A 12,218-nucleotide genomic window follows, 5' to 3' on the forward strand; every position below is an offset into this window, starting at 1 on the left:
ACCCATTTAGCCCATCCCTCTCCCACAACCCTATGGGGCTTCTAAGGTAGATAAAATAGCATGAAGAAGCAAGAAGTCAGCTGAGAGTTTAGGCAGAGATGGGCTGGAAGATGAGTAAAGAGAGGTGGGCAGCAGCCAAGCACTGAAGGCCCTGGGACACTACACTATACTTGAAATTAACCTGAAAGCTATGGAAGTACCTGAAGGATTTCTTTTGTTGACATACATTTATATATTTTTATTCTGACAACTTCAGACTTTCAGAAAAGTTGCACAAATAGTAAAAAGACCCCATTTACCCTTCATCTAGATTCCCTGAATGTTAACACCCTACCATATTTTTTATAATCGCTCTATATAAATGTGAATAGATAAAAATTTTCTGAGCTACTGGAGAATAAATTATAAACTTGTTGCCTTTACCCCTAAATAACTTTACTGTGTATTTCCTAAAAATAAGAACATTCTCTTACATAATGATAGTAAAATTATAGAAATCAGGATACTAACATTGACATAATACTATTATTTACTAACCCCTTTCCAATTTTGCCACTTGTCCCAATAATCTCCTTTAGCAAAACAATATTCAAGACTGTGTTTCACTGAATTGTGAAGCTTCTTTAAACTCTCTTAATCTGAAAAAGTTACTAACACTTTTGGGTCTTTCATTACCTTGGTATTTTAAGAATACAGGCCAGTTAAATGAGAAGGTCTCTCAGTGTGGGTTTGTCTGATGTTTCCTCATGATTAAATTCAGGTTTCATTTTGGACAAAAATGCCATGGAAGTAATACTGTGTTCTTAATACATCACATAGAAGCATATGTTGATTTGTATCATTCCAGGTGACACTAACTCTAATCCTTTGATTAAGAAATTGACATGATCAGGGATTCCTGGGTGGCTCAGTCAATTAAGTGTCTGACTCTTCGTTTTGGCTCAGATCATGATCTCATGGTTCCTGGGTTTGAGCCCTCTATTGGGCTTTGTGCTGACAGTGCAGAGGCTGCTTCAGATTCTCCTCTCTCTCTCTCCCTCTGTCCCTCCCCCACTTGTGCTCTATCTCTCCGTCTCAAAATCAATAAATAAACTTAAAAAAAAAAAAAGAAATTGACATGATCGGTTTTCTGTTTGTCAGATAATTCTGGCAGCAGTGTAGAAAAAGTAGGCGGTAGGGAAGATAAGAGTAAGAGAAAGACCTTTTTAGGAGGTTACTGTAAAAATTCAGAAAAATATAAAGGCTCAACTGGGTGGCTCAGTTGGTTAAGCATTTGACTTAGGCTCAGGTCATGATCCCATAGCTTGTGGGTTCGAGTTCCGTGTCGGGCTCAGAGCTGACAGCTGGGAGCTTGGAGCCCACTTCGGATTCTCTGTCTCACTCTCTCTCTGACCCTTCCCCACTTGTGCTCTCCTTCTCTCTCAAAAATAGGTAAATAAACATTTAAAAAAATAGTATAAAGGCTCAAATAAAGGCAATTAAGAGAAAGAATCTATATTCTTTCTTCTTTTAAAAGAAGAATGTATATGACTCCTTTGTTTCTGCCTTAGATAGTTAATGGTGAATTCTTACTTACCAAAATAAGAATTTAAATAAAAAGATCAGAATTAGGGAATAAAAACAATGATCCTAGTGTTGGACATGTAGAGTTTGAGATTCCAAGTAGAAATCTTGAAGATGGTAGCTGACACCAGGGGTTTTGAGAGGCCACACAGGGAAAGTACACAGAATAAAAACAGAATATGAGGAAGGGTCTGAAGAATATAGAACCCTGGAGGGCACTGATTCTTTGCTTTATTTCTTACCTTCCTTTTTTCACAAGTAATACATGACTACATTCTCCATTCATTTATTTATTTATTTATTTATAAAAAAATTTTTTTTTGTTTTAATGTTTAATTTTTGAGATAGAGAGAGAGAAACAGAGCACGAGCAGGGGAGGGGCAGAAAGAAAGAGACACAGAATCCAAAACAGGCTTAGCACAAAGCCCGACACGGGGCTTGAATTCACAAACCGTAAGACCATGACCTGAGCCAAAGTCAGACGCTCAACTAACTGAGCCACCCAGGAGCCCCAGTTTTTTTTATTTTTTTTTTAAAAACTTTTGTTTATTTTTGAGAGAGACACAGAGTGCCAAGTGAGGAAGGGGTAGAGAGAGAGGGAGACACAGAATCTGGAGCAGGCTCCAGGCTCTGAGCTGTCAGCACAGAGCCCGATGTGGAACTTGAACTCATGAACTGCAAACTCATAACCTGAGCTGAAGTTGGACGATCAACCGACTGAGCCACTGAGGCGCCCCTATTTTTTTTTGTTTGTTTGTTTATTTTATTTTTGAGAGACAGAGAGTGTGAGCAAGGGAGGGGCAGAGAGAGAGGGAGGGAGGAAGACACAGAATCCAAAATAGGCTCCAGGCTCCAAGCTGTCAGGACGAGCCTGATGCAGGTCTCGAACTCACGAACCAGATCATATCCCGAGCCAGAGTCAGCTGACAGCTCAGAGCCTGGAGCCTGCTTCCGTTCTGTGTCTCCCTCTCTCTCTCTGCTCTTCCCCTACTTGCATTCTGTCTCTCTCTAAACAAACATTAAAAAAAAAATTTTTTTTAAATTCCAATCTACTAGTCCAAACATTGGTTACAATGCATTTTGCCATTCCCCTCAGGACTTACATTTGTCTGGTTGCCATTTTTTACCCCTGAAACAAATCATGTTGCAATTAACACTTTGGTAACATGATTTTTTTTGAGCACAAGATCAAATCTCTCTCCTAAAACAGATTCCCAGAGGAAAAACTGCTGGGTTGAATGACAGGACTATGATTTATTTTCCTAGATAATATACTCCCTATCATCTGGAAAGGCCTTTTCAGTTTATACTACCACCAATAGTGCATAAGAATACTTTAATAATGACATTTAAAAGGAAAGGGAAAAAAAAGAAGCCTACAAAAAAAAATTTTTTTTAAAGTCTGAGACTGACCAGAGATAAGAGAAAATTCTGGCAAGAAGAGGCTCATAAAAGTCAAGGGAGTTGGAGGAAGGGGAATTTTGTTTAATGTGTACAGAGTTTCAGTTTTGCAAGATAAAAAAAGTTCTGGAGATGTTTCATAACAATGTGAGCATACTTAACATTCCTGAACCGTATACTCAAAAACAGTTAAGATGGCAAATTTTACGTTATGTGTTTTTTACCACAAAAAAAAAAAAAAAAGTCAAGGAAGTGGAGTGCTTAGAGGAGGAAAGGAAGTATCAAAAGCTGCAGTCAAGACTGATAACAATAAAAAAATCAGTATTTTCTCAAAGCTGTTCCCCAGGACATGGTGGCCCCTGTTACTCTGGAGGCACCCTTTGAACCATCACAGCCCCTAGTGACCGAGGGCTTTAGCCCCAGTGTCTGCAGCACTTTGGAAAGCTTCAGGGGAAAGTTCCTTTGCAAGACCCTCAAGAACCCAGTGATAACTGTAGGCTGGCTGTGCACGTCCGGCCGCCCTAACCTACAGCCTCTACTGCTTCCATCGGGGTTAGAGCCACCGTCCTCAGCTCATTATGTGCACCCAGACTGCTGTGCAGGGCTTCATGGTTGTAGCCATCTTTGCTTGGTCTGGCTCCATCCGCTATGAAGTCTTGATCCTGAGCTCAAGACCTGGCCTTGATCTCCACAGAGATCAGGGCACCTGGGTGGCTCAGTCAGTTAAGCGTCCAACTTCAGCTCACGTCATGATCTTGCGGTTCCCAAGGTGTGAGCCCCATGTTGGGCTCTGCGCGGACAGCTCAGAGCCTGGAGCCTGCTGCAGATTCTGTATCTCCCCCTCTCTCTGCCTGTCCTCTACTCATGCTCTGTCTCTCTCTCAAAAATAAATTTAAAAAATTAAAAAAAAAAAATCCATAGAGATCATTCCCAGCTCCATCCCAGCCCCAGGAAGCAACCACTGATCCTGTCACCTGACTTATTCCCTCATCTCCCCTGATAAGCCCCTGTGTCAACAGGGGAGAAGTGGCCAACTGTGTAACCTAAAGATATTTTTTCAGGAATCTCAGATTTGGTTCAGTTTGGGTGTTACATACTTCTATTTGTGCCCCACTTTCTCCACTTCCTACTTAATAAACTGATCCACTTGTAAAAAAAAGAAAGAAAGAAAGAAGGAAAGAAAGAAGGAAAGAAAGAAAGAAAGAAGGAAGGAAAGAAAGAAAGAAAGAGAAAAAGAGAAAGAAAGAAAGAAAGAAAGAAAGAAAAAGAAAAAGAGAGAGAAAGAAAGAAAGAAAGAAAGAAAGAAAAAGAAAAAGAGAGAGAGAGAGAGAAAGAAAGAAAGAAAGAAAGAAAGAAAGAAAGAAAGAAATGTGAGGATGTGAGGTGAGACCGGACACCAGGGCAGATAGCAGCTGCATGCAGCTGGGAGGCACTGTGAAGAGCCAATGCAGTGCAGCATGAAGTGGGAGCCAGACTGCAGTGGTTCTGAGTGAACAAGAAGGGAGGCAGAGGGGCAGGGGCTGCAGAGAACTCTGTCAAAAGCTTGATTTCAAAAGAACTACCTGGAGGATAACAGGAGGTGGAGGAAGTGGGTTGTGTGGAGGTGTTTTTCCTTCCAGTGAGAAAGGCCCATGGATGTTGATGTACCAAGAGGAAAGTGCTAGCGAAGAAGGGGAAGTAAGACAGGAGAGAATCTGGTCACTGAGGCAGGGGTAGGCAGGAGATCCAGAAACATGTTAAACAGGAAGAGGGACACGTCTGAAGCAGGAAGGAAGAATGGCTCAAAAAGCAGTCCAGATCAGTTCTCAAAAATCGTGCCAGCAAACTTTACGTGTACTTATAAATAACCCATACATTAAAAGACCAGAAAGAATCACTAAAACGTTACCAGTGGTTTTACTTGGGTGTGAGGCTAAGGATGTTTTTCTTCCACTTTTAGCACCAAATACTTTAGTAGGCATTCATTTTTTTTAGTCGCAATTCAATTTTAAAGTCTCCTATATTATAAAAAATATATATACTTTTTAAATTTAGAAATTACTCGAGACTAAAAAATACAGGAATGCTTTTACTTTTGAAGTACAGAAATAAAAGACAGATTTTGAGCATACCCGGAAGTTTCTCCCATGACCTGGTTAAGAGTCTTATGTTTGCTGAGTTAGAATGGACTATAAGAGACCATCTGGTTTAACATCCAGGGCTGGAATCCTCTCCACAGCACCAAACAGTCAATCACCCTGTGCTTAGACACTCCTGGGAAAGGTCAAGATAGGGTGCAGCAAGAGCACAGATGAGAAACATCCAGCCCAGACTCATTTTTGTCACAGCATTCTAGAATACCTGTCCCTCTAGAACAGGGTACCCACAGCTCCGCATGCGGATTGACCAACATGGGCTACAGAAGGGCTATTACCACCTTTCTTCTCTACTTCAATTAACGCAACCTATGACTGGTTAGTCTGTCCTGAATAATAGCTACTGCCACTCTGCTAAGTCCAGACACACACACACAGAGTTGGGAGGAGGAGGAGGGGCAAGAGAAAAAGTCAAGAAGAGGAGGTACCTAAGGTAGCCTCTATAGGATAGGCAAAAATAAAATATCTGTAATTCATCTGTTCAACTGCTGACTTCACAATATCTAATTTAATATTTAATTAAATAAATTATAATTTGGTTTCTCTACAATAGCTATAACATTTATCAGAGGGGGGAGAAAAAGCATTGCTGCCTTTAAAATGCACCAGGTATGGGGGTCTCTGGGTGGCTCAGTCGTTGAGCATCCAGCTCTTGATTTTGGCTCAGGTCATGATCCCAGGATGAGCCCCGAATCGGGCTCCATGCTGAGCACAGGATCTGCTTAAGATTCTCTCTTCTGCTCCCGCTCTGTCTCTCTCTGCTTGTCCCTCAACCCCACTTGCTTGATCACTGTCTCTAAAAAAAATGTAAAAGGGGCACCTGGGTGGCTCAGTCTGTTAAGTGTCTGACTTCGACTCAGGTCATGATCTCACAGCTCATGAGTTCGAGCCCTGCACTGGACTCTGTGCAGACGGCTCAGAGCCTGGAGCTTGCTTCAGATTCTGTGTCTCCCTCTCTCTCTAGGCCCCTTCCCCACTTGCACTCTGTCTCTCTCTCTCTCAAAAATAAACATTAAAAAAACTTTTTAAATAATAAAAAATAAAAAAATAAAAAGCACCAGGTATGAAACAACTGCCAAGATACACCGTTAAGAGAAAAAAAAACAGGGGCGCCTGGGTGGCTCAGTCAGTTGGGTGGCCGACTTCGGCTCAGGTCATGATCTCACGGTCTGTGAGTTCGAGCCCCGCGTCGGGCTCTGTGCTGACAGCTCAGAGCCTGGAGCCTGTTTCGGATTCTGTGTCTCCCTCTCTCTGACCCTCCCCCGTTCATGCTCTGTCACTCTCTGTCTCAAAAATAAATAAACGTTAAAAAAAAAAAAAATTAAAAAAATAAAAGATTTTCTCTCCGTGTGAATCCAATATTCAAATAAAGAAATAAATCTATAATTATCCTAAATTGTGAAAGAAAAGTGTTAAGGTTAAAACAAATATGTCCAAAACATTCACTAAATTAGTCATATACTATACATGTCTTAATAACATAACATACACACATAACATGTCTATACTATAATAAGGTCTGGAAAAAAGGTACTCTCGCAAGAAAAAGTTGATCAAATTGAATCACAACAAAAGAAGCAGTAAGTGGGGGTGATGGGTAAAACAGGTGAAGGAGATTAAGAGGTACAAACTTCCAATTATAAAACAAGTCATGGGGATAGAAGGATAGCACAGGGAATATAGTCAACAATATTGTAATAATGTTGCATGGGGACTGCACTTATGGTGGTAAGCAATGAGTGTACAGAACTGTCAAATCACTGTTATATATCTGAAAATAATATAACATTATATGTCAACTATACTTCACTAATAAAAATGTTTTAAAGAGAACAACAACAAAAACACAGTAAATATCCCCAAAAAGTATATACCCTTTATCTAGCAATCCTACTTCTAGGAACTTAGCCTAAGGAAATAATTAGAAGGGTGCAAAAACAATGTACTAGGTTGTTTCAGTGTTGTTCATAACAGCAAAAAAATCAAGAACACCACAAATATCCAGAATTCCTTACATCTATAAAATGCAATACCAGGAGGGGTGCCTGGGTGGCTCAGTCAGTTAAGCGACAGACTTTGGCTCAGGCCATGATCTCACAGTTTGTGGGTTCAAGCCCCATGTCGGGCTCCACGCTGACAGCTCAGAGCCTGGAGCCTGCTTCCGATTCTCTATCTCCCCCCTCTCTGCCCCTCCCCTGCTTGCACTCAGTCTCTCTCTCGAAAATAAACAAACATTAAAAAGAAAGAGATTTTAAAAAATGCAATACCAGGAGACATTAATATGACTTAGATATATTTGTTTCTTATTAATAATTTATTTAAATTACTTAAATATACTTTGTATATATCTTGTCTTATATCTTATTATATATTTATATGACAAAATGACATATTTATGCTTATTATATATGATATAGTACCGTTTTTGTTAAAAAGTATATTATGTGTGTATGCATTTATACTGGAGAGCTTCTAGGAGGATACAGAGAAGCTGTCTCTAAGTGTACTACTTTTAGTACTTTTTTTAAAAGTTTATTTATTTTTGTAACGTTTTATTTATTTTTGAGAGAGAGAGAGCACACACGAGCAGGGGAGGGGCAGAGAGAGACAGACACAGAATCTGAACAGGCTCTAGGCTCTGAGCTGTCAGCACAGAGCCCAACGCAGGGCTCGAACTTGTGAACCGCGAGATCATGACCTGAGCTGAAGTCGAATGCTTAACCGATTGAGCCACCCAGGCACCCCAGAAAAGTTTATTTATTTTGAGAGAGAGAGAGAGAGAGAGTGCACCCACGCGACAGAGGGACAGAGAGAGAGAGACAGAATCCCAAGCAGGCTCTGCATTGCCAGCGCACAGCCTAAGGCGGGGTTCAAACCCACAAACCAAGAGATCACAACTCCAGCCAAAACCAAGAGTGGGACACTCAACTGAGCTATCCAGGCGCCCCACTATTTTTTTTTTTTTAAGAATTTTATTTTTAAGGGGGCACCTGGGTGGCTCAATCGGTTGAGCATCCAACCTCGGCTCAGGTCATGATCTCACTGTTAGTGAGTTCAAGCCCCAAGTCAGGCTTTGTGCTGACCATGTAGAGCTTACTTCGGATTCTGTGTCTTCCTCTCTATCTGCTCCTCCCCCCACTCATGTGGGCTCTCTAAGAAATAAGTAAACATTAACAAAAATTCTATTAAAAAAAAAATTCTGTTAAATAAATGTTTATTTTTGAGAGAGAGAGCAGGCCAGTGGGCGGGGGCCAGAGGATCCAAAGTAGTAGGCTGGGGCTTGAACTCACAAACTGTGAGATCATTATTTGAGCTGAAGTTGGAAGCTTGACTGAGCCACCCAGTCTCCCCACTAGGCATTATTCTAAGCATTTCTTGAATATTAACTCATCCAATTCCTACAACTCTATGAGTTACTCTATGAGGTCGGGACTGTCATTATCCACATTTTATAGATGAGTAACAGATGCACAAAGGTTAAAAAGCTTGTCCAAAATCATACAGCTAACAAGTGGTGGAGCCAGATTCAAATCCAGGCAGACTGGCTCCAGAGCCAAGCTTTTAACCACTGCTAAGCTGCCTCCCAATTTGAAAAATTCAAGTTGCAAAATGTATGTTTTATGAATAGTATGGTCCCTTTTTTTTTTAATTTGAGAGAGAGAGCATGGGAGAGAGGGGCAGAAGGAGAGAGAGACAGAATCTCAAGCAGGCTCCACGCTTAGTGAGAAGCCCAACATGGGGCTAGATCCTATAACCCTGCGATCATGACCTGAGCTGAAATCAACAGTCAGATGCTCAATGACTGAGCCACCCAGGTGTCCTGGTCCCATTTATATAAAAAACAATTTAAAAAATAAAATTAGGGAGACCTGGCTCAGAAAGGACTTAAAGATCTTTAAAAAATAAAACTTAATTATGTGTATTGTACACATTTTTAAAAATTTTTTGTGTTTATTTTTTTTTGAGAGAGAGAGAGACAGAGAGAGACAGAGCATGAGAGGCAGAGGGGCAGAGAGAGGAGACAGAATCTGAAGCAGGCTCCAGGCTCTGAGCTGTCAGCACAGATCCCGACATGGGGCTCGAAGTCACAGAGTGCAAGATCATGACCTGAGCTGAAGTCAGAGGCTTAACTGACTGAGCCACCCAAGTGCCCCTGTACATATTTTTTAAACACTTATTTTAAGTTTATTTATGTGAGAGACAGTACGTGCACGTGAGTGCTTGAGCAAGGGAGAGGCAGAGAGAGAGAGAGAATCCCAAGCAGGTTCCTCATTATCAGTGCAGAGCTTGAAGTGGGGCTCGAATTCACAAACCATGAGATCATGACCTGAGCTAAAATCAAAGGTTGGCTGCTTAACCAACTGAGCCACCCAGGCTCCTTTAACGTTTATTTTTGAGAGAAGCAGGCTCTGAACTGACAGTAGAGAACCTTATTCGGAAGCTGGAACTCAAGAACCACAAGATCATGACCTGAGCAAAAGTCAGACACTTAACTGACTAAGCTACCTAAGCGCCCCTATTGTATACATTAAAAAATTTAAATACTAAGAGGAGTGCCTGGGTGGTCGGGTCAGTTGAGCCTCTGACTCTTGATTTTGGCTTAGGTCATGATTTCAGTTTGTGAGTTCGAGCCCCATGTCTGGCTCTGCACTGACGGTGTGGAGCCTGCTTGGGATTTTCTCTCTGGGCTCCTCGTCCACTCATACTCTCTCTCTCACTTCCTCTTTCTCAAAATAAATAAAAAGTTTTAAAAAAATCTAGATGCTAAGATTTTACTTTTGTTTTTATTTTATTTTTTTAGTTATTTTGTAAGAGAGTGCATATGCATAAGGGGGAGGGGCAGGGGGAAGAGAGAGAGAATCTCAAGTAGGCTCTGGGCCCAGTGTGGAGCCCAGTGTGGGCTCTTGGGGCTCATTCTCACAGCTGTGAGATCATGACCTGAGCCGAAATCAGGAATCAGACAAAATCAGGAGTCAGACGCTTAACTGACTGAGCCACCTAGGCGCCCCTGCACTTTCTCTCTTGCACTTTCTCTTTTCTTTCTTTCCTTTCTTTCTTTTTTTTCTTTTTTCCTTTCTTTCTTTCTTTCTTTCTTTCTTTCTTTCTTTCTTTCTTTCTTTCTTAATTTCTTTCTTCCTTCCTTCCTTCCTCCTTCCCTCCCTTTCTCTTTCTTTCTTTCTTTCTTTCTTTCTTTCTTTCTTTCTTTCTTTCTTTTATTTAAATCCAAGTTAGTTAACATATAGTGTAATGGCTTCAGGAGAATTTAGTGATTCATCACTTACACACAGCACCCAGTGCTCACACTAACAAGCGCCCTCCTTAATGCCCATCCCCCCACCCAACACCCCTCCAGCAACCCTCAGTTTGTTCTCTGAATTTAAGGGTCTCTTATGGTTTGCCTCCCTGTTTTTATCTTATTCTTCCTTCCTTTCCTCTTTTTTCATCTGTTTTGTTTCTTAAAGTCCACATGAGTGAAATCATACGATATTTATCTTTCTCTGACTGACTTATTTCGCTTAGTATTATATATTCTAGCTCCATCCACGCTGTTGCCAATGGCAAGATTTCATTGTTTTTTTCCTTTTTTTAAATTTTTTTTAATGTTTACTTATTTTTTAGAGAGAGAGAGAGAGGAAGCAGTGGAGGAACAGAGAGAGAGGGAGACACAGAATCCAAAGCAGGCTCTAGGCTCTGAGCTGTCAGCACAGAGCCCAATGCAGGGCTCAAACCCACAAACTGGGAGATCATGACCAGAGCCAAAGTTGGAGGCTTAACCAACTGAGCCACCTAGGCACCCCTTTAAGTTTATTTATTTATTTTGAGAGAGAAAGAAAACAGAAGCAGGGGAGGGGCAGAGAGAGAAGGGGAGAGAGAGAGAATCCCAAGCGGGCTCCACACCATCAAAGAAGTGCCCAAAGTGGGGCTCAATCCCATGACTATGAGATCATGACCTGAGCCAAAGTTGGACATTTAACTGACTGAGCCACCCAGGCATCCCAAGATTTCATCTCTTTTTGATCGCCGATTAATATTCCATTGTATATATATACCACATCTTTATCCATTCATCAGGTGATGGACATTTGGGCTTTTTCCATAATTTGGCTATTGTTGATAGTGCTGCTATAAACATTGAGGTGCATGTACCCATTCGAATCAGCATTTTGTATCCTCTGAATAAATACCTAGTTGTGCTTTCGTTTTATCTTTTTTTTTTTTTTAACTCTTCTTAACATTTATTTATTTCTGAGAGAGAGAGAGAGTGTTGAGCAGGAAATGGACAGAGAGAAGGGGAGAGAAAGAATCTGAAGCGGGCTCCAGGCTCTGAACTGTCAGCACAGAGCCTGACATGGGGCTCGAACCCATGAACCGTGAGATCATGACCAGAGCTGAAGTCACTTAAACCAACTAAGCCACCCAGGCACCCCTGCACTTTCATTTTAAATCAATGCTAACAACATTGTCTCAAGGAGGAATACAAATTCTGCAACTTATCTTAATGGGGTCTCAGGAGATCTCCCATCCCAAAATAAACAGAACAGAACTTGCCTCTGTTAGCAAAGGATGGCCAGAGCGCATGGGAAGCCATGAGTCAGGGTTAGGAGCTACAAGTTTACCACCAAAAAGTCAGGGTTTACAAAGCTCTAGGGAGATGCTGGCCACTGTTCTTTCTAAATCAAAAGTCCCTCTATGTGCTCAGAGATTCCCCTGTTTTACCCACTCTTACACAATTGCATTCTTTCAGGGGTGCAGCCTCAAGAATTAAGGGGAAATTTAGATTTCTCATCTGAGTAGGGTATTCCCTATTTGTCATCTGTAGGAAACAAACATCATATACAACTTTGGAAGCCAGCTCCTTGCCCTGCCCTCAAGCAGATAATCAAGCTGATGGGCTAGGCTCCTTGATTATTCTTTCTACTCTCTGGGACTCTGAACATGGCTATGAGGCTGTCATAGGGGCAGACTATCATTCCAAGGGGAATGCCCCACAAGAACTCAACTGCTCACTGCCCTGGAGGCAGAAACCTTAATAAAACTGAAACCACAGGGACCTCAAGAGTCACAGCCAGTGACCATAGCCACCGGAAGCACAGTTTCCTGGATATTTCCCTTGAGTTG

General features: G+C 41.4%; 1 protein-coding gene and 1 pseudogene across 3 annotated transcripts in view; one reads left to right on the forward strand and one right to left on the reverse strand.

Moving 5' to 3' along the window:
* RNF41 (ring finger protein 41) overlaps window positions 1–12,218 on the reverse strand; it is a 28,177-nt gene that overhangs the window by 9,891 nt on the left and 6,068 nt on the right. The gene's annotated exons all lie outside the window — the stretch shown is intronic.
* Window positions 3,248–3,701, forward strand: LOC122224695 (annotated as a pseudogene).

This window comes from Panthera leo, chromosome B4 (genome assembly GCF_018350215.1).
Source record: "Panthera leo isolate Ple1 chromosome B4, P.leo_Ple1_pat1.1, whole genome shotgun sequence".
NCBI classification, from domain to species: domain Eukaryota; kingdom Metazoa; phylum Chordata; class Mammalia; order Carnivora; family Felidae; genus Panthera; species Panthera leo.